General features: G+C 54.7%; 1 protein-coding gene across 8 annotated transcripts in view; it reads right to left on the minus strand.

Annotated features, from left to right (window-relative positions):
- Positions 1-21,990, minus strand: part of ANKRD11 (ankyrin repeat domain containing 11) — a 143,898-nt gene that overhangs the window by 33,040 nt on the left and 88,868 nt on the right. For 2 of the 8 annotated variants that reach the window (XM_070062838.1, XM_070062843.1), the window contains exon 3: positions 14,089-14,226. The exons of the other annotated variants lie outside the window; for them this stretch is intronic. The gene's annotated coding sequence lies outside the window, so the exon portion shown is untranslated. The remainder of the gene's footprint in view (positions 1-14,088; positions 14,227-21,990) is intronic. 8 annotated transcript variants of the gene reach the window in all.

Here is a 21,990-nt window from a genome sequence, read left to right on the forward strand (position 1 = left end):
AGGGACCCACTGTCACCTGGTGGCCAGGGAGGGGCTGGCCCTGCTTGGATCTCTCCACACATAAAGTGGAAGCTCCAGGTGGTGGCCACCAGGGAAACCTGCATCTGTGGGGCCAGAGAAGCACCTGTTCCAAGGGCTAACAAGGAGCCCTGGGCCCACCTGCAGGGCACATGTCCCCACACCGACAAGGTCACAATCAATCCCTAAGGACTGCAGCGTTCAAATGTGGAAAATGCTGTCAGGTCAGTCTAGGAAAACACCAGGACCCTCTCTGCACTTCAAGATGCGCCTGTGCTGGGGCCACCAGCATCTCGTATGGGCGCCAGTTTGAGTTTAGGCTGCTCCGCTTCCAACCCAGCACCCTGCTAAATGGCTTGGGAAAGCAGACGATGCCTCAAGTTCTTGGGCCCCTGCCACCACATGGGAGACGTGGAAGAAGCTCCTTGCTCCTCGCTTCAGCCTGGCCCAGCTCTGGCCCTTGTAGCCATCTGGGGAATAAACCAGCAGATGGAAGATCTCTCTCTCTGTAACTTTCAAATAAATAAATCTTTAAAAAAAAAAATAATAAAGGGTGTGTGGGCACTTGAGTGGAGGTGCCCACAGCTCCACCTCCCGCCCACCTGCCCCGCCCAGCCCAGCCCCACCCAGCCCAGCCCAGCCCAGCCCAGCCCAGCACAGCCCAGCACAGCCCAGCACAGCGTGTTCCCAGAGTCTCCCTCAAGGCCAGACCTGAAACAGGAGGCCCGGTCATCACTCCCTGCTTCTCAAGGTGACAACAGCAGGAGACCACAGGGAGAGGGAGGGTCCGTGTCCCTGCCGTTGGTAGAGCAGGGACAGGGCCTTGGAGGTGGCTGCTGGGCCTGTGCCATCCACAGAGGTGTGGCAGCCCTTCAGCACCGAATCTGCATTGAGCTAACACCCTGTCCTGCACACCAACGGCCAAGAACAAAACAAAACTTCTAACAGCAATGCCCGTCCTTAGAACTGGTAGGAAGAAACAGTGAAGGGCTGAAACACATTCCGACAGAGCAGAGGCGTGTTTCCGCCAGCCCCCAGGAACGGAGGAGAATCCAGGGCCCGCGCTTCTCACGGTGCAGGCGGCTGGCCAAGCTCCCTGCCGTCCAAGAGGCTGCTGCACACCCTATTTCCTGTGTGGAGCAGACGCAGGGCAGGGGCGGCAGCCCTGGAGACAGGTGCAAGGCAGGGGCCCCTTCCTCTCTATAGACACTTCAGAGACCCTCACCCCCAGGCCCACAGACCACGGCTGCAAACCATGGCACCCCAGGGCACTCTCCTCTTAAAAGACACAGAAACACACCAAGGGCACTTCCTAACGGCAAAGGGGAAAGAGGCTCCAGCAAGGAGGAGTCTTGGGCAGAATCTCAGAAGGAAAGGCATGTGGCATTGTGGCACTTCCCTTGGGGGCGGTGTCTATGGGGAGGTGGTCCCAGCCCTGCTGATGGGGGCAGTGTCTACGGGGAGGCGGTCCCAGCCCTGCTGACACAGCACTGGAATGGAAGTTGAAGTGGGACTGGACACAGGAGCCCCGGCTGCCCACAGACACCAATAGCCAAGGAAGCCCCTGGTAGTCATTCAGGCCTCCTCGTCCAACTGAGCTGCAACCAGAGGAGGTGGAGCCCTCAGTCCACACAGAGCCCAGGTACAGGCTGCACTGTTCAGTGACCTTGAGAAATCCTCACCCAGTCCACCTGTGAGGCTCAGGAGGAGATGGGGCCACCAAAGAAACCCAGGGTGCTGCAAAAGAGAGACCAAGAACTGCACACAAGTCTTGTCTGGGCAGATTCTGGAAAGCCAGGATGAGAGAACACTGCAGGGTCTGCTCCTGTAAACAGAGAGGCTAAGGCCCAGAGAGCAGAAATGAACCATGCGAAGCCCAGCCCGTGGCCTTCCCCGGGCAGGGGGGCTCCGTGGCATCAGAAGCCTCCCCACACTGCAGACTCCCGGGGCAGTGCAGAGAAGACAGGTCTGAAGAAACAGCTGCAACGCGCCCCGGGCCAGGCTGAGCCCAGCTGGGCTCAATCATTTCAACACCTGAGTGCACGACAATGTGCGACTTCAGTGCAGTGGCCCCGGGTGAAGCTGCACGGGAGCATGCGCTGGCTCCTCACTGTCGGGGTCGGGGCACATGTGAGGTCAACACCAAGATGCCACCTGCCCTTTCCAGTGTTGGTGGGCACTGCAGGTGACATGCAGCAGGAGGCAAGGTCTTTAGCCATTGCCCTCATTCTGAGGGCACAACAGTGAACCTGTCCAGTGTCACCTACAGGTGCCCGGGGTCAAGCCCCCAGCCCTGCCCTTTCCTCTCCATGCGGCAGAGCTGCAGGAGCCGCACAGCATGGAGAACGGAGGCCCATCTCCACAGGCTGCCGCAGGCTGGGCTCCAGCAACTCCCGCACAGCACAACCTGCAGGTTCGCCAGTCCCCTGCGTCCCAGGGTGTGGGGTCTGCACACTGCATCACACAGAGATCACCACGCTGAGTCGCTGACAGCCTACTCATGTTTCACTGCAGAGGGAATGTCTGGTCACAATGATGCCAGCTCCAAGTCCTCACGTGGGCACAGCGTGGCAGTCGTGTGGTCAGCAGGGAACGCTGCTGCCGGGGACACCTGCAGCCCGTACTGGAGTGGAGGGGCCGGTCCCAGCCGCTCCACTTCTGACCCAACTGCCTGTTAATGTGCATGGGAGACAGCAGAGGACTGGCCCAACCACTCGGGCCCCTGCCAGCCACATGAGACCCTCAGACGCAGTTCTGGTTCCTGGCTCCATAGCACTGACTGTTTTAGGCATTTGGTGTAAGATCAATCAATCAATCAATCAATATCTCTCTATCCCCTCCTTTCAATGATGATACACAGCAAGATTGTGATTTCAAAGAAAGCTGACAGCAGTCTTGCCACCAATAAAATCTCACATAAAGCCGTCAAGTAAACAGCTGAACTCTGGAGCACACGGGACATCCTGACACCTGAAGACATTTCATGAGGTCAGAGGTGGCATCGAGGTGCTGGTTCTGATCACCACCTAGGATCATTTCCAGATGAGCAACAGGAAGTCAAACAGCCCGTCGGAGTGAGGCCAACCACTGGCAGAACAGACTGGGGAGCACAGGGCATCCCACACTGCTACTACCACCACAAACACCTGCTGTCTCCTGAGAAGGAGACAAAACATGCCTCCCTTCCACACTAGGTCACCTGTGTGGGGTCAGCTGAATGTAGCAGGCGGAATGCAAAAAACACACACAAGTATTCAGCTGCTTTTAGTTAAACCACGTAATAGAGATTTGCAAGTGTTTCAAACAGTGTCCCTCTACACACTAAATTACTGATTTCTTTTGTAAAATATTTTCCAGTAAAAATCTGGACATAATACTTTGTAATCTCTAAATGAAGTCTCCGTTGGATTTCTGTTACTGTAAATTAAGACTCAGCACATCCACGCACTGGGCTTCTCCTGGGAAAGCTGCGCCGCGCCCCCTACCCTCTCGCCCTCGCTAGGGTGTCTGGGGGAACTGGTTCCCCCAGCAAGGACAACTGGGTAGAGCCCCACCCTGGCCGAGAAGGGTGAGCAGCCATCAAACAACTAGTTTTAAAAAAAATAAAAGTTCCAAAAAGACACTTAAAATTAAAAGAAAAAGGCTGAGATAAGCGGAACATGCGTGGGCCCCGTGTCTGGTGCAGTGGCTGCCACCCCACCAGGGAAGCCCGCGTCCCATATGCACCTGGGTTCCCAATTCTACTCCCAGGCTCTGGCTTCAGCCCGCCTACCCCTGGCTGTTGGCAGGCATTTGTGTAGCCAGCCAGTGGATGCAGTCAGTGTGTGTGTCTGTCTGTGTCTCTGCTTCTCTTTCGGGGGGGGGGGGGGGGGGGACGGGACACAAACAGGGAAACACACTCAAGAGAGACGGCCCTTCACCCACAGGAGGTACCAACCTGTGCCTGCATATGCCACTGCTCAGCTGGCGACCCTGCCTGCGCCTGGCCAGGAGTCCGCTGCAGGGAGACCCTAACCCCACGTGTAAAAGGCACAGCCATGAAGCAGGAACAGATCTGCACGACCTCCACAGCTTTTCAAGCACCAGGTGAAAACCACCAGGACTGCGAGTCTGAGAGCTCGGCCCTGTCCCCAGTGGAGGTCTGCTCACTGAAGGCCCCTCAAAGGAGGACAGCATTTGCTCAGAGTACATGAAAAGCTCCCGCACACCAGTAAGCAAAAGAGAAACCCTCTAACACGGAATGGACACGAGACACTCAAGGAAATCTGAAGGGTGGATGAAAAGGTTCTCAATTCCATCAGTATTCAAAGAAATGCAAGCTAAAGCCACAACAAGGTACCGAGTGCTGGTGAAGACTCCAAGCAAAGAGAACTGATACACATTCCCCAACAGGCGATCCTGATCCTCCGAGGACAAGACCAACCGCGCCCAGAAGCAGCACTCCTAACAGAAGGCTGCACAGCAGCACCAGGACGACGCCTTCTACACCGACAGTGCTCCCGTGACAAGTCTGCACAGTGTGGCCGGGGTGGGGCACGGCACTGGGACTGGGGGTTCTAAGTCTTGGTTTCACAGGGGCTTGCGTAGGGATCAGATTGTATTTCACAATGAATACAGATGAAGAAGTGAGAGGACTCAGGCTGAGACTGCCGGCCTTGCTGTAGCATGGGGCCTCCTGCAGTGGCCCTGGCTCCAGGAAGGGGCGACCTGGAGGGCAGGAGGGAGCACCCCAGGACTGCTCGGCACTGCGCGTAATCCTATCCTATGCACAGAGCACACAGGACGCTCTAAGTGCAGGAAGCAGAGAGGGCCCTGCACCCGCGTGGGAGACCAGGAAGAAGCACCTGGCTCCTGGCTTTAGCCTGGCCAAGGCATAGCCGTTGCAGCCGTTTGGGAAGTAAACCAGTGACTGGATCATCTCTCTCTCCCTCTCTCTGTAACTCTGCCTTTCAAATAAATAAAAGAAAAAGAAAACCATGACGACACCAAATGCAGGTGAGAGTGCAGGCCTCTAAAAGCTGTGTGACTGGGGCCGGCGCTGTGGCAAAGGAGGTTAAACCTCCACCTGCAGTGCCGACATCCCACATGCGCACTGGTTCAAGTCCTGGCTATTCCACTTCTGATCCAGATCCCTGCCAATGCACCTGGAAAGCAGCAAAGGTGGCCCAAGTGCTTGGGCCTCTGCACCCATGAGAGACCCAGCTGAAGCTCCAGGCTGCCCAGCCCCAGCCATTTTCAGAGTTACTTGGTGTTATCGTGGTTTTCAGCGGGCCCTGGACATACAACTCAACAGGTGCACACGATGGCATTTAGGCCAGAAAAAGACATCTTATGTTCACAGAGGAACACTTACAGAAGCTCTGCCTACGATAGACAAGACAAGGAAAAATCCTCCAGTGGTACGGGGGGCGGGTGTGTGGCTGAGTGATGGACACCCACTGCTACGTCATAGTGCCTGGACTTCACTCCCGGCTCTGGCTCTTGACTCCAGTGACTGGGCTCCTGTCACCCACACCGGAGCCTCTGGCCCCATCCTAGGTCTCCAGTGCTGTGGGTATCTGGAACGTGAACCAACAGATAGAGGCGCTCCACTCTCTCTGCCTCTCCAATACTTTTCAAAAAATAGATAGATAAAAAATAAAGCCTCAACAGCTGGGTTCCACAGCTGTGAGTTGTGAACTCTCGACACGGCAGCACTCTGGCAGGCGTCTCTGCGGGTGCCCACCTCCAGAGGACACAGCCTGTGTGTCCCCAGTGACAAACCACACGCTGACGAGGAAGGCAGGGCTGGGAGAGGACAGCAGAGGGTATGCCCAAGGGTACCATCCAGCCCTCAGCCCCTCTTGTTCCTGTTCCAGTTACTACGAGAGACACTAGGGGGAAAGTACACAGGACTGCATTTGGGGATTTCCTGTGCATCTATGATTACTTCCGAAGCTCTTTTTAAAAAAGAAAAAGGAAAGCAAAAAAAAACAAGAGAAACGTTCAGGTGGGGGAAGGAGTATCATGCAGTTTTTTTTTTTTTTTTAAAGATTTATTATTTATTTGAAAGGCAGAGTTAGAGAGAGGCAGAAGCAGGGAGAGAGAGAGAGGTCTTTCATCTGCTCATTCACTCCCCAGATGGCCACAATGGCCGGAGCTGTGTTGATCCAAAGCCAGGAGCCAGAAGATTCTTCTGGGTCTCCCACATGGGTGCAGGGGCCCAAGCACTTGGGCCATCTGCTGCTTTCTCAAGCCATAGCAGAGCTAGATCAGAAAATGGAGCTGCCGGGACTTGAACCGATGACCATATGGGATACCAGCTCTACAGGCCACAGCGCTGGCACAGTATCACACAGTTTGTTTGTGACATTTGGGACAGTGGCTTCCCTGCAGTTTCAAAAGCCCACTCAACTAATATACTGCAGATGGAACGAGGCGAACAGGACGCGACAGTGGTAACTTCTATAACAAACTATGTTGTGTGTGTAACCTCAGAACCATGCACTGTACAGGACTTCAGACCCAAGCATGTGGCAGGAACTCAAGCACCTGGGCCGTCACCTGCTGCACCCAGCACCTCGGCAGGGGGGTGGGTTGGAGCAGAGCAGCGGGGACTGGCACCAACCATCAGATATGGGATGCGGACGCTCCAAGCCGCGGCTTACCTGCCCCCACAGGTGACTGTAAATGGACTCCACAGTAGTGGGACCGATAGAAACTTTTGGAAAAGCAATAAACAAAAAATAAAAAAGTTCCCTGCTCTCAATAATGACGTTGTTGGTGGTTGTGTGACAGTTCCTGAGGCTGCTGGTGCACCTGCCACATGGATGATCATAACCGCGTCTCGAGCAGCCAGAGCTCTGCAGGGAGGGGGATGGACAGAGTGGGACGCGTGTGCATGAGGCAGGAGGGCCTGGTAACAGCTTCCTGCCTCAGATGAGGTGTACCGGTCGTCAGTCTGGGCGCTGTAGGCTTAGAACTGTTAGAGCTCAGCGCTGAGGGTCCTGGTTCTGGCAGGAGAGGGACAGCTATCTGGGATGGCCAGGTTGAACCAAACATCCCAAGGAGCACGGCGTTCACTCAGTTCAGGAAAGGCAGTGATGGTGATGAACCCAACATTCCAAATGATTTCAATCCGTAACAAATGAAATGACTCAGTAACCCTAACCCTAACCTTTGAGGATTATGAGAAAATTAACTCACTATTTAGAAAACTGGCAGCCAGACACTGGTCTCCCCATGTGACCACGTGACCGTGTTTGTCAGAGGAGAGAACGAGGGATCAAAGGCACCCACCTGCAACTTCAGCGAGTCGCGGAGCACGCTGCGCACAACACACGACAAGAAAGGCTGCACAGCGGCCAGATGGCACGACTCCCAGCCGCGAAGCCAAACGACGAGTTTCATCCAGCCTGCGGCTCCCACTGCCCACGTGCAGACATCAGGGACCAGGACTGGGTCCCGCCCACGAGAAACACCCCCCAGCCTGACAGCATGCCAGAGCAGTGCCCCCCAACAGTCTGGATGCCAAAGACTCAGAACAGCAGAAAAGTGGAAAGCTGCCCCTGGTGACAGGGCATCCATTCTCATCCCTGATGGAATGCGCACGTCTGAGGCACAATGGTTAATAAATAAGATCCACTGCACATTAATTTCACTTGTTTGCATTCTTCACTGAGGCTAACAGAAAACTCTAAATTACAGATACAGCTCACATCAGATTTGGGACGCAGAACAATTCTGCAGACAAAAAGATCCAGATCTCTGACAGAAGGAAAAGAACAGAGAGAGATTTACAGGTTAAGAATGACTTGAAGACAGAACTTTGGAAGAGGCTCGCCGGTGCTCCTGTGGCGTGGCCGGTTCCCTCGTCCACCCCTCGGTGAGCTGTGTGGCCCTGTGACTGTCTCACAAGAGGAGCAGACGGTGCAGGGCATCTCGTGTGATGTGAGGTCACAGGCCACAGAGGCAGGGACGATGGGCTCCCGACCTCACTCTTGGCACAGCCAAGTTCCCGGGCTCCCTGCTCTTGGCGCAGTGGAGGAGGACATACACTTACTGGGATAAAGACCCACAACCACAAAGTCAAAATGCCAGAAAGTATTTGTAAAATGTGTCAAAGGGTTACATGTTAAAAACTCTCCACAATGAACCCTTCCCGAGTCCTCCAGCAACATGAAAACAAAGACCAACACGTGACGGACACCAGAAGCAGCCACGCTCACCGCTACTCAGCCACCCACGCTGGGTCCGGCTCTGTGACTTTAAGACGACACACGTGGAGGGTGAACACACTACAATGGAGAGAGAGAAGGACAAAGCCAGCAGGTCCCACCCTACTTCCAGGCGTGTGGCCCTAAGCAAGGCAGCTCCCGAGCTAAAAGGGCGGATGACTTCTACAGTTTTCTTTTACTGAATTTATATGAAAGTCTTCAAAAGGAAAAAAAAAGTAAAATTAATGTGACAGTCTATTGGGAGCACCACTGGTTCTCCTCAAGTTGTCAGCCTCCGGCATATTCTACAAGTCTCCCAAGCGCAAACACCCAGGAGCTGGAACGGCAATGTGGAGGCTGACCGCACTAAGCAACAGGTGATCTCACCCGGGATCCTGCAGAGCCGAGCCAGCAAGGCAGCAGCCTGCAGCCAACGCCTGCTCGGGGCACAGCACCACCCCAGCTCACAAAGATGCTGTCCCTCCCGCAACAAGCAGCCCGGGCAGGCTCTTACCACCACTCACCAAGTAAGAGAGCTTCCTTCCATGGCCAGGACGAGGAAGGCAACCCGGGTCGCTTCCCTAACAACCTAGGCTGGCTTTTAAGGAAGCCTTTTGCAAACTGAAGCCTGATCTTTGTCTCACACCTGTTCCAGCCCCGGGAAGGGCCCATACATACACAGACTGGCACACTGAGTCCCACGTCCCGAGAGCCGTGTTGCACAAGGACTCCACACACCCCACATTCTGCCCCAGCTGACGCTTGCCCCTGGGGCACAACAGCAGCTCTGGGAGAGCACGAGGACCACCAAGTGCCACTGCAGCCTGCTCAGCTGGCCGAGCCCCAGAGACGTGCTCAACTGTTCCCTGCTGCAAACAACGAGGACAAGGGCACATGTTCTTAAAGGGTTTTTGGAGAATCAAATGGAAACATACTTTGGAAGTTTCATCTAAATCCGTCATAAGTACAAAGCATGAACAGAAAGAGACATCAAAACATAGCTGCTTTGGGGGCGGGGCTGGCGCTGTGGTGCAACAGGCAAAGCCACTGCTTCAAGTCAACAGTCAACAGTCCTGGGGCTCCACCTGATCCAGCTCCCCGCTAATGCACCTGGGGAGGCAAAGAAGATGGCTCCAGTTCTTGGGTGCCTGCAACCCATGTGGGAGACGCAGATACAGTCCTTAGCCCGAGGCTTTGGCCTGTCCCGGTCCAGACCTGGCTGCTGTGGCATAGGAGGTAAAGCTGTGCCTGCAGTGCCGGCATTCCCACACGGGCACCAGCTCACGTCCTGGCTGCTCCACTTCTGATTCAACTCCCTGCTATGGCCTGGGAGAGCCGTGGAAAATGGCTTAAGTCCCCTGCACCCACGTGGGAGACCCGGAGAAGGCTCTTGGTTTCAGATCAGCACAGTTCTGGACTTTGTGGTCGTCTGGGGAGTGAACCAGTGGATGGAAGACCTCGCTCTGCCTCTGCCTCTCTGTAACTCTGCTCTGCAAGTATATAATTTTTATTTATTTATTTATTTATTTTATTTTATTTTATTTTATTTTTTTTGCCAGGCAGAGTTAGTGAGAGAGAAAGACACAGAAAAAGATCTTCCTTCCGTTGGTTCACTCCCCTAATGGCCACCACGGCCGGTGCTGTGCTAATCCAAAGCCAGGAGCCGGGTACTTCCTCCTGGTCTCCCATGGGGTGCAGGGACCCAAGCACTTGGGCCATCCTCCACTGCCCTCCCGGGCCACAGCAGAGAGCTGGCCTGGAAGAGGAGCAACTGGACTAGTACCAGGTGCCCCAACTGGGACTAGAATCCGGGGTGCTGGTGCCGCAGGCAGAGGATTAGCCAAGTGAGCTACGGCACCGGCCTAAATAAATCTTTAAAAACAGAGTGGGGATGGAAGCTCTCTGTCTCTGTCTCAATCTACCCCCTACAATCCAACCCCACTTTGTCACCCTGCCTTTCAAAGAGAGAAATTAAAAAAGGGGGGGGGGGGCTGGCTTGTCAAAGGGGCCAGTCCCTTCTAAACCAAGTTCTCACTTAGAAGCTCTGATTCTCTCCCTGATGCTGAGGGTTTTACTGCCAGTTAGGAGCTGAGTGCACCTTTTTTTGATGCAACAGTCCATGATTCAGCCTGGATGCAGGACCTGTGGCAGAGCGCAGAGGCAGCGCCAGATCCTCACCCCTTTTCCAAACCAGTGCACCAGGAAAGGCCGTGTTGGCCCCAGTGACAGCGGTCAGCTATGGAGTGTGCATTCGTCAGGGCCAGTTCTCAAACAGCGAGATCTATGAAAGAAACCCCATGTTGGACGGCGCCGTGGCTCCCCTGGCTAATCCTCTGCCTGCAGTGCCGGCACGCCAGGTTCCAGTCCCGGCTGGGACACCGGGTACTAGTCCCGGTTACTCCTCTTCTAGTCTCTCTCTCTGCTGTGGCCCGGGAATGCAGAGGAGGATGTCCCAAATGCTTGGGTCCCTGCACCCACATGGGAGACCAGGAAGAAACACCTGGCTCCTGGCTTCAGATCAGCACGGTGCCAGCCATGGCGGCCATTAGGGGAGTGAACCAACGGAAGGAAGACCTTTCTCTCTGTCTCTCTCTCTAACTCTGCCTAGCAAAAAATAAAAAAATTAAAAAAATTAAAAAATAAAAAAGAAAGAAACCCCATGTCGAAGGCATGCGTGACTCTGGGAACTCTTGCAAGAGCCCAGGACCACCCGTGGTGAGCCATGGTGAACTCCACTACCACAGAAAGCACTGCTATCATTAAAGCATGATAGTGCATTTCTTTCTTTTTTTTAGATTTATTTTGAAAAGCAGAGTTACAGAGAGGCAGAGACAGAGAGAAAGGTAGAGGTCTTCTGTGGGGAGCAATCCGGACTAGACTAAGTTGCTCGAATTAGGACTTATTCTATGCATCTGCTCTCCCACAATATGGCGCTGGGAGAGAAGTAAACAGCTTCCGCACAGCTGCCTCCAGTTCAACCAATTAACTGTAGGACTTGCTCCTGATTGGAGAGCAGCGTACTCAGCCGAGTTGGGATTGGCGGAGGAGGACTATAAAGGAGGAGAGAGACGGCATGCACCAGGAACATCTATGGGGAACATCTAAGGGAACCTGTGTAGCCCCCGAGAAAGCCGACCGGCGGTGTGCCGCTCCCCTGCGGAAGTGGGGAATGTGGCCAGGGGGAACTGCCCTTCCACGGAGGTGGAAGGGATAGTAGCCAACCCGGGAAGAACCAGCAGCAAACCCGGGGAGGGCCGAGCAGACGAAAGAACAGCGCAGGGTCCTGTGTTGCTCCTCCACGAAGAGGGGGAGCGACATAATGGTGCCGTGACTCGGATATGAAGCCTAGGCAGGGTTTAGTGTCGTTCCTCCATGAAGAGGGGGAGCGACATAATGGTGCCGTGACTCGGATAGGAAACCTAACTCGGATAGGAAACCTAGGACGGATAGCAAACTTAGGAGGGAAGAAACGGGAAGAAGCAGGAAAATACCAGAGAGAGACTAGCAAACAGCCTAGGGAAAAGCCGGACGAAAAGGGTGCCGGAAGAAGCTATTGAAAGCCTAGGCATAGACTCGAAACAGCCTAGGGAAAAGCCGGACGAAAAAGGAGCCAGAAGAAGCTATTGAAAGCCTAGGCATAGACTCGGATACGGACTACGGGGGGAAGCTGGGAGAAATCTCTAAGGTCGAAAGCGAAAGTGAAAGCTAGAACAAATAGACTCGGATGCAGACTGTGGGGAGAGGCCAGGAGAAATGAGGGAGGAGTATTGTTGGAAGAAAGCTTGGGGAAACATACCGGGTAGAGAAAAATGTTAGGGAAATTGAAGCCGCGGGGGGCAGGCCGAGGCGGAAACGAAAGCCACTTTGGGGTTCTCAAGTTAGCCCGGGAATAGGGGGCGAAAAGTTGAAACCAGAAGCTGAGACGTAAGCCAGATTGGGATCCGTCTGATTAGCCCGGGGAGCAAAGGACGGGAAGCCAAATCGTGGGGCGGAGACGTACGCTGGGTTGAATTCGCCAGGCTAGCCCGGGGAACTTAGATTGAATCCTAGTGGCGGAGACGCAAGCTACGCTGTGTTACTCGCGGAAGCCGCCGCGTGCAGAGAGAGCACGGGGCGTGAATAGATAGGGAACGCTGGCGTAGGCCGTGGTTCAGACGCGAAAGGGTTAAGCGTGGAGACCGCGGAGCGCGCAAAGCCGAGCCGCGCAAAGCCGGGAAGCTGCGCAGATGAGAGAGGCGCGCGGGCTGAAGCGGCGCAGAGCCGGGAACCCGCCGGCGGGGCGAGGTGCCGGAAAGCTGCGGGGATAAGAGAAACAGAAGTTTAGAAGTAAAAGAGAAATAGGAATGTTGGCAGACAGAAGTAAAATGGGAGAAATAGAAATGCCCGGAGATAGAGAAATAGAGAAAAATAAGGCCTCCCCTCAACATGCCAATTAGAAGGCTTGGATTCGGTCTGCCCGATTAGTGAGGCGATGAGTACCTGGGCGGCTAGCCGCAGGTCACCGAAGACAGGCACGAATTAACATCAGTAAAGCTTCCCCACAATGCAACAATTAGGAGGCTTGGATTCGGTCTGCCTGATTTAAGGCGGTAAGCGCCAGCAAAGCTCGACCAGAGTATGAGCTGCAGGTCACCGAAGATAGGCACGAACCAACACTAATAAGTCTCCCCCACAATACGGCAATGAGAAGGCTTGGATTCGGTTTGCCTGATAGGTTTTGTAAACACCTGCAGGCAGTTCTAGCAGAGCAGAGCATGCGCTGCAGGGCACCGAACAAACGCACGCATCAGCGCCTAAAAACCTCCTCACAATGGCGAAGAGAGGACCCGGATTCGGTTTTCCTGATTGATAGGACTTGTAAGAGCCTGTGGCAACTCTAGCAAGTACAGCAGAGTGTGTGCTGCGGGACACCGAAGACAGGCGCGTATCAACGCCAAAAAATAAAAAGAAAGGGGGATCTGTGGGGAGCAATCCGGACTAGACTAAGTTGCTCGAATTAGGACTTATTCTATGCATCTGCTCTCCCACAATGTGGCGTTGGGAGAGAAGTAAACAGCTTCCGCACAGCTGCCTCCAGTTCAACCAATTAACTGTAGGACTTGCTCCTGATTGGAGAGCAGCGTACTCAGCCGAGTTGGGATTGGCGGAGGAGGACTATAAAGGAGGAGAGAGACGGCATGCACCAGGAACATCTATGGGGAACATCTAAGGGAACCTGTGTAGCCCCCGAGAAAGCCGACCGGCGGTGTGCCGCTCCCCTGCGGAAGTGGGGAATGTGGCCAGGGGGAACTGCCCTTCCACGGAGGTGGAAGGGATAGTAGCCAACCCGGGAAGAACCAGCAGCAAACCCGGGGAGGGCCGAGCAGACGAAAGAACAGCGCAGGGTCCTGTGTTGCTCCTCCACGAAGAGGGGGAGCGACAGTCTTCCATCCACTGGTTCACTCCCCAAATGGCTGCATTGGCCAGAGCTGGGCCAATCCAAAGCCAGGAGCCAGGAGCTTCTTCCGGATCTCCCACACAGGTGCAGGAGCCCGGGCACTTAGGCCATCCTACACTACTTTCCCAGCCATAGCAGAGAGCTGGATCAGAAGTGGAGCAGCCGGATGGGATGTCGGCCCTGCCGCTACGCCACAGAGCCGGCCCCACAACGGCACGTTTCTTGTCAGCACTTGGTGAATTCCACTCACCTGCCAAAGGATGACATCTTGGTGCTCCAATGCTTTGGCAATTATGATAAACTGTTTTTTAGTAAGTTAAATGCCATCTGGGGAGTAAACCAGCAGATGGACAATCTGTCTCTCCTAACTCTTTCAAACAAATCAATTATCTTTAAAAAAAAAAAAAAAAAATGCAGAGGGCCGGCGCCCTGGCTCACCTGGTTAATCCTCCGCCTGCAGCGCCGGCATCCCATATGGGCGCCAGGTTCTAGTGCCAGTTGCTTGTCTTCCAGTCCAGCTCTCTGCTGTGGCCCAGGAAGGCAGTGGAGGATGACCCAAGTGCTTGGGCCCTGCACCTGCATGGGAGACTGGGAGGAAGCACCTGGCTCCTGGGTTAGGATCGGCGTAGCTCCAGCCGTAGCGGCTATTTTGGGGGTGAACCAATGGAAGGAGGACCTTTCTCTCTAACTATCTGTCAAATAAATTAAAAAATAAAATGCAGAAAGGAAATGCCAGGGGCCATCACACAAAGAGTAGGCTTTTATGATATGTTCTTATCCTATGTGCACGTATGGTGTGAGCAGAGAATGTTTCAAACACCGGTCTAACGTGTGGAGACTGAAATCCATAGTCAGACGCATCTAAGTCTGTTTATACAAACAGAAACAAAACCATTTGTGGATACGAGTGCTGGACAGCATCTGACACATAACCCCAGCGCTCACGGAACACGACCTGCAGCATTCAACCCTCAGGCTCAGGAAGGAGACCTAAGCTTCCCAAAGAAAGCCCAGGAAGTGCCTCTGAGTTCACCTCTCTCCACACCCCCTGCAACAAACCTTCTCCTCTTTCACAGCTTTGATCCCCAAAAAGGAGGCGGTCCCACCACGTCCAGCCCCAGGGGACCACAAAGCCACAATTTAAACAAGTGATGGTCCCCAGAATGTGTGGGAGGCCTGCAGAGACCTGGGCACTACTCCAGGCTGCACAGCCACCAAGGGCTGTGACGTCATCCACCAAGGCCCACAGGGAGGGTGGACAAACTGCAGGGTCCACGACAGCATGCTGGGCTCCAGGAGCCGGACAGCAGCACACGTGCGGGAGCTTCCGCCTGCAGGAGGCACCCGTGGACCTGGAAGCAGAGGCTCTCTCTGGGGAGAACCAGGAAGAGCTCTGCCCTGGGGGGACGGGGGCACAAGAACAACACGTGTGTAAACAATCAGTGCCTCTCCTGCCCTAAGTCAGACATCAAGGAACAATGAAAGCCAAGACTGAGACTGAGCCCTGATCACCTGATACCTGGGGTCTGCAGGGATCAGGAGGCGGCACAGGTGGCAGGACGAGAAGGGGGCTTGTTCCACAGCTGTCCCTCCTGCACAGGCGGACAGACCCAAGGCTGGCGAGGGAGACAGCCTCGTGCCTTCCTTGCTGCCAGCTCGGACCCTTGCAGCTCTCTGCAAGCAGGGCCTGATCAGAGCCCAGCACAGATCAGGAGCCACTTTGGGCTTCAGGGAAGCAGGCTCTCAGATGGCACACGTGGGAGGGGGCAGGCCTCCCCCACCCCTAAAGCCCTAGAGCTCCAGCTAGTTTACAGAGCCCTTTCTTCCTTCCTTCCTCCCTCCCTTCCTTTCTTCCTTTCATCATTTCTTTTTTTTTTTTTTTTTTTTAAGATTTATTTATTTGAAAGTCAGAGTTAAACAGAGAGGAGAGGCAGAGAGAGTCTTCCATCCGCTGGTTCACTCCCCAACTGGCTACAATGGCCGGAGCTCTGGCGATCCGGAACCAGGAGCCAGGAGCTTCTTCTGGGTCTCCCACGTGGGTGCAGGGGCCCAAGCACTTGGGCCATCCTCTGCTGCTTTCCCAGGCCACAGCACAGAGCTGGATCGGAAGTGGAGCAGCCGGGTCTCAAATCTGTGCCCATGTGGGGTGCCAGCACTGCAGGGCATTAACCCGCCGCACCACAGCACTGGCCCCTCGAAAAGCTTTTAACTGGGAATCTGCTGATCTGCTTCTCAGCCCAGCCAAAACCACATGCATGTGACACAGCCTAGGCTTCCAGCCGCCTGTGCCAGGGCATCCGGGGGGACTCAGAACTCCTGTCTTCAAGGGCCTGGAACGCTCAAGGGACAGAGGCAAGAGCCACATCACGACAACTGCACCAGGGCCTGAGAGCAGGTGTTCAACCAAGGGGCTGCACACACCCACCCTAGGGATGCCCGCTGCCCGGGGTGTCCCTCAGTTCTTCCCAAGTCAGCATTACAACCATGACCCCTTCAACACTGGCAGGAACCCAGGGCAGAGGAACCTCGCAGGGAACAGCATGCCTGCGGGCAGCCCCGCCACCACTGGGCTGTGACTGCAAGGTCCTTGTGAATTCCCACTCCATGGGGCCGTGCTTCTCGTGGAGGTACAACAGCCCAAACATCACCAGTTGGAGACAAGTGCAAACTTAAATGCCAAACCCAACAGACTCACGGAGACGACAGCACACAAAGCACCCTCTGCAAGGTTCCTCATGACCAGGGAGCAAACGGCCATGTTTGCTGCACCTCCTGGGGCCGTCTCAGACGCGCACTCATTCACTCACCAGGCTGAGCCGTGACTCAGTGGGACGACGCAATGTTCACTCTTCCTGGGCTCCCAGCACTGGCCTATGCTCACCCCACCTGCTGAGCCAGGGGTCCTGCCATCTAAAGCTCACCCCTCTGTATGGGACCACACCCTGTTTGATCCTCAATGCTGTCATGGCAGTCACCTCCTGACACAGGAGCAACCTGGATCTGGCAGGCGCCTATGCAGCCCGGCACCTCCACTGCCCGTGCAGAGCCAGGACAGCCTGCTTACAGGGTGTCACAGATGCCAGCTCCCTGCAAAACTAAACATCCGCTTGGGAAAGGCCTGTCTGAAGCAGAAATCCTGAGCTCACACACAGCCTTTGATTTTCTAAATCAGAAGAGCTTTTACAGAAACAGGCATAAAAAACCTATCATCTTTGCTTTCCTTGTGTTTAGAGACTCGGTGGGGCAAAACAGCAATTTTCTCCCTTAACTGCAACGTGTGCCCCTAGAGGCTAAATAAGCCAAATCAGCAACAACGGGGCTTTCCAGAGACGAACCCCACAGGAAGCCAAGGGGGCCTCGCTGGTCTCAGGCCCGGAACCCAACAGGGGCTGTGGGTCTGTCTGCTCCCACGCCAAGTGCCTGTGGACAGGTCACAACCCTGGCACCCTGGCAACCTGAGACAGCTCCTCGTGGACACCAGACGCTCACCTGGGCGACGCTCAGACATGGACCTGAACAAGGGTCAGTAATGACCATCAGCAAACCCCTGTTCATCGGCCTCCTGCTTGCAGGAGAGCAGGACTGGGTTTCCTGTCACGAACACAGGGCAGGCTCAGAGGTGGAGGAGGTTTGGCAAAGCCTGCAGCACTGGGAGGTGTGCCCCCAGCCTGGGTGAACACAGAAGCTGCATACGAAGGAGGCTGCTGACAGCAGGGGGTGGCAGTCAAGGGCTGGCCTGGGTGTGCGCCAAGTCCTGGCCATCCGTCTACCACCAGCCCCAAGTCTGCAGTGAGAAGGCTGACGGTACTGTCCTTCAGCTAACCCCAAACACATCCCCTGCAGCCTGGAACAGCAGAACCCTAAACCCCCTCGTCTTCAGAAATGGAACATGGCATGGAAGACGAGGTCGCAGGGGGCACGGGCTGGGGCTGCTCAGCTGTCACACACACGCAGACTCAGTGCCAGTGCTGCTGCCACGGAGACCACCCCCAGAGTCAGGCCTCGGCACAGCCACAGAGAAGCTGGGAAATCAAGTCAGGCATGCTTATTAAGGGAGCATTAACCAAGAGGAAGCAATGCCTCAATTTACAATGGATAATGTCCCCCAACACACCAAGCACCCCGACCCACTGCACAACTAGCTGGGCAGCATCAGTGGCTCCCCCCGACCCGCAAACTGTGGCTGTCGCCACATCCAGCGTCACGAGAGGATGGGACCACACAGTGCTAGCCCAGGAAAACATCTCCACTCAGAATTCCCACTACAGCAGCTACAAAACGTGCACCACTCAGACATCACCGCAAGGCCAAGGCTGCCTGGGCACCCACCACACGCTTCCCAGACAGCCTTGGACAGTCTTGTCCAAGGAAACAAAGCAACTTGACTCATAAGAGGCACAAAGCGCAAACTACCAGGCATCAACAACCACCGAACGAGAGAGACTGAGCTCTCTCTGTGGCCTGTGAAAGCAGTGGAGGATGGCCCAAGTGCTTGGGCCCCTGCACCTGCATGGGAGACCAGGAAGAGGCACCCGGCTCCTGATCGGTGCAGCTCCAGCCGTTGCGGCCATTTGGGGAGTGAACCAATGGAAGGAAGACCTTTCTCTCTCTCTCTCTCTGTATTTCTACCTGTCAAATAAATAAATAAATAATTTTTTTTTTTTTTGACAGGCAGAGTGGACAGTGAGAGAGAGAGACAGAGAGAAAGGTCTTCCTTTCGCCGTTGGTTCACCCTCCAATGGCCACTGCGGCCGGCGCGCTGCAGCCGGCACACTGCGCTGATCCGATGGCAGGAGCCAGGTACTTCTCCTGGTCTCCCATGGGGTGCAGGGCCCAAGCACTTGGACCATCCTCCACTGCACTCCCTGGCCACAGCAGAGAGCTGGCCTGGAAGAGAGGCAACTGGGACAGAATCCGGTGCCCCGACCAGGACTAGAACCTGGTGTGCCAGCGCCGCAAGGCGGAGGATTAGCCTAGTGAGGCGTGGCGCTGGCCGACAAATAAAATCTTTAAAAAAAAAAAAAAAACCGAATTGATTTATCTTGGGTTGGCACTGTGGCGTAGTGGGTAAAGCAGACACCTGATACAGGATGCCGGTTCAAGTCCTGGCTGTCCCACTTCCGATACAGCTCTCTGCTATGGCCTGGGAAAGCAGTAGAAGATGGCCCAAGTCCGGGGGCCCCTGCACCCATGTGGGAGACCCAGAAGAAGCTCCTGGCTTTGGACTGGCCCAGCTCTGGCCATTACGGCCAATTGGGGCATGAGCCAGCAGATGGAAGACCTCTCTGCCTCTCCTTCTCTCTTTCAAATAAATAAATCTTTAAAAAAAAAAAAAAAGATGACAATGACTGATTGATCTGCAAGGTGGAACAACAGTGACAGGGAGACACAGAGACCAGCACACTGGGATCTCCCATGTGCTAGTTCACTGCCCAGATGGACCAGGTGGCGGAGATCCAAGCCCCGGAGCCATCCTCTACTGCTTCTCAAGGCACATTAGCCAGAGCTAGAGGAGAAGTAGAGCAGCTGGAACTCGAACAGGCACGTGATGCTACGGGATGTAGCGGCCAACCTGTGTGCCAGAGCACCCCCAACCCTCCCACTGAAATCTAGCCCCTCCAGTGAGGGAATCGGAGGTTGGGCCTTTGAATGAGCCCCTCAGCACTACCCTTCCTGTCCTCTCGGCAAGGACACAGCAAGGGGGCACCTGTGAGCCAGGGTGCTGTCTCCCAGCCTCCTGATCCTGAAGGCTCGTGGGTAATTGTTCAGAGAAGCCAGAATAGGCCCAACAGGAATCACACAGATATGGCCATGTAAACCACCTTTTCATTTCTTTTTAAAGATTTTATTTGAGAGTCTGGGTTACACGGCGGGGGTAGGGGAGGTGGGTGTGTGTATCCACTGGTTCACTCTCCAGCTGGCCACAACGGCCAGAGCTGCACTGATCCAAAGCCAGGAGCCAGGAGCTTCTTCCAGGTCTCCCACGCAGATGCAGGGGCCCAAGGACTTGCGCCATCTTCCACTGCTTTCCCAGGCCATAGCAGAGAGCTGGATCAGAAGTGGAGCAGCCAGAACTCGAACGGGCACCGATATGGGATGCTGGCATTGCCTACACCACAGTGGTGGCCCCCATTTATGTTTTAAATATTTATTTATTTATTTATTTATTTATTTAAATAAAAGGCAGAGACAGAGACAGAGACAGAGAGGTCTTCCATCCACTGGTTTACTCTCCAGTAGTCTGCAACAGCCGGGGCTGGGCCAGGCTGAAGCCAGAAGGCAGGAGCTTCCTTTGAGTCCCCCATGTTGGCACTTGGACCATCTTCCGCTGCTTTCCCAGGCACATCAGCAGGGAGCTGGATCAGAAGTGGAGCAGCCGGGACTCAAACCAGCCCCATATGGGATGCCGGCATCACAGGTGGTGGCTTAACCAGCTATGCCACAGTGCCAGCTCCTACCCCTTAATTTAAAAAAAGGAAAAGATTGATTTACGTGAAGAAGTACACCGAATGGTGCCACCCCACCCTCTCCATCTGTCAAACTGACTTGACTTTAAAAACGTCTGTGCAGAGGACCTGGACACCCCGACTGGACTCACAGGACACAGAAAGAGAGACAGCGGGACTGGAGGCCGTCTGCAGCAGGCAGCACAGCCTTGCCAGCAGCTGGCACTCAGAGCGTCAACACCGCCGCTGCTCGACACTGGCTGTGCGGTCACAGCCGACAGCTCCCTGGGACCAAAGCAACACCTACACAAAACGAGGGGGCTGTCCTCACGTGAAGGCTCCCCGAGGCCAGCGTCAGAGGCCGCTCCTGTGTCCTTGAGCATCCGCTCCATCTGACAGCCGACCCTGATGCCACTCAGTCCCTGGGCCTCAGGGATGTGTGCAACCGGAGTATGCAGGAGCAGCAGTAACTAGTGTTTTCTCTTTTAAAAAATTCTTTATTGATTTATTTGAGGCAGAGTAGGAGAGAGAGATGCAGACTGGGAGCTTCCATATGCTGGTCCACTCCCCAGATGCGTGAGGGGTTGGAGCAGGCAGAAGTCAGAAGTCAGGAACCCCACCAGGGTCGCCCATGGGTGTCAGGGACTGAAGCACTTGGGTCATCTGTCACTGCCTTCTGGACACACTAGCAGAAAGCGAGGCTGGCAACACAGCACAGCTGAGGTCAACCTGGGCAGTGCGCTACAGGATGCAGACCTGCTAAGCAGCGCTTAACCAATGCTGAGCCACACACCTACTTGAAGTACGGTTTGCTTAAAAATGTTCTAAGCACACAGAAGAGTGAAAGGAACACCATGGGTACTCTTGTCTGCGCATACCTACTTTGGAAGGTTAATGTAAAAAGGTCACCTCACACATGACTCTTCTGAACCACCTCCTGCCACAAGCTGCTGCTGATGCGAACCATGCCTCCAGTCCGTGAGAACCCGGGCACCACGTGTGTCGGCCCAGCGGCCTACCGGTCCTGCTCTGGGGCTCCCTGCTGCCACCACCTGCAGTTCTACCCTCACTGGCTGCAAAGATTCATCTCATCAGCTGCCATGGTGGGGTTCCAACACTCTGCTTCCACTAACAAGACTGCAACAAGTACTCTTCTGCCATTCTTGATACATAAGGTTTACAACGAGACATGGCACTGCGGCCAACCAAGTACATCTTTCAGAAGTGTGACACAGCCTCCCGTTGCAGGCTTCAGCTGAGGGCAGACGTCTGGTTATCAAATGAGCAACAGATCTTGATTTTAACGGGGAGCAACCGCAATTTGCATAGAACATACACTTCGGTAGAACGAGATTATTGTATACAAAAATAGACAATAATTCACAATTCACTTAAATCAAACCTTTCAACTCAAGTGCTAGTGCAAGGCTCTTTGGCTGACAGGAGGGGCCAGTGTCCAGGCTCGTGAGCTCTCAGGAACCAAGTGGAGTTGCTTTCCTCGGAAGAGGGCCTCAGGGAGTCCACACCCTCCTTTCTGGGGGTGGCAGCAGCATGGGGCCAGAGGAGCACCTCACTGTCCACACACGCTACAGGTACAGTGCCCGAGAAGGACACACACGTGACACCAACACTTCACACTGCTCCGACAGTCCTGACTCCACACGCAGTATCAGAACCGAAAAACAAAACCAAGACTTTCACCGAGAAAAGCGTCAGGTCCACAGCCCGTGTCTGAAGGGTGAGACAGGCGAGACCAAGAGCAAACTCTGAGCTTCTGCTACCGCGGTGAAGACAACAGCGCCGTTTCACGCCCCTCTGTCTTAAACACATCGACAGCCTTTTCATTTTCCATTATCAGGTAACGCCATCAGGTCGAGTCAAAGGGAACGATGTA

This window comes from Oryctolagus cuniculus, chromosome 18, assembly GCF_964237555.1.
Source record: "Oryctolagus cuniculus chromosome 18, mOryCun1.1, whole genome shotgun sequence".
NCBI classification, from domain to species: domain Eukaryota; kingdom Metazoa; phylum Chordata; class Mammalia; order Lagomorpha; family Leporidae; genus Oryctolagus; species Oryctolagus cuniculus.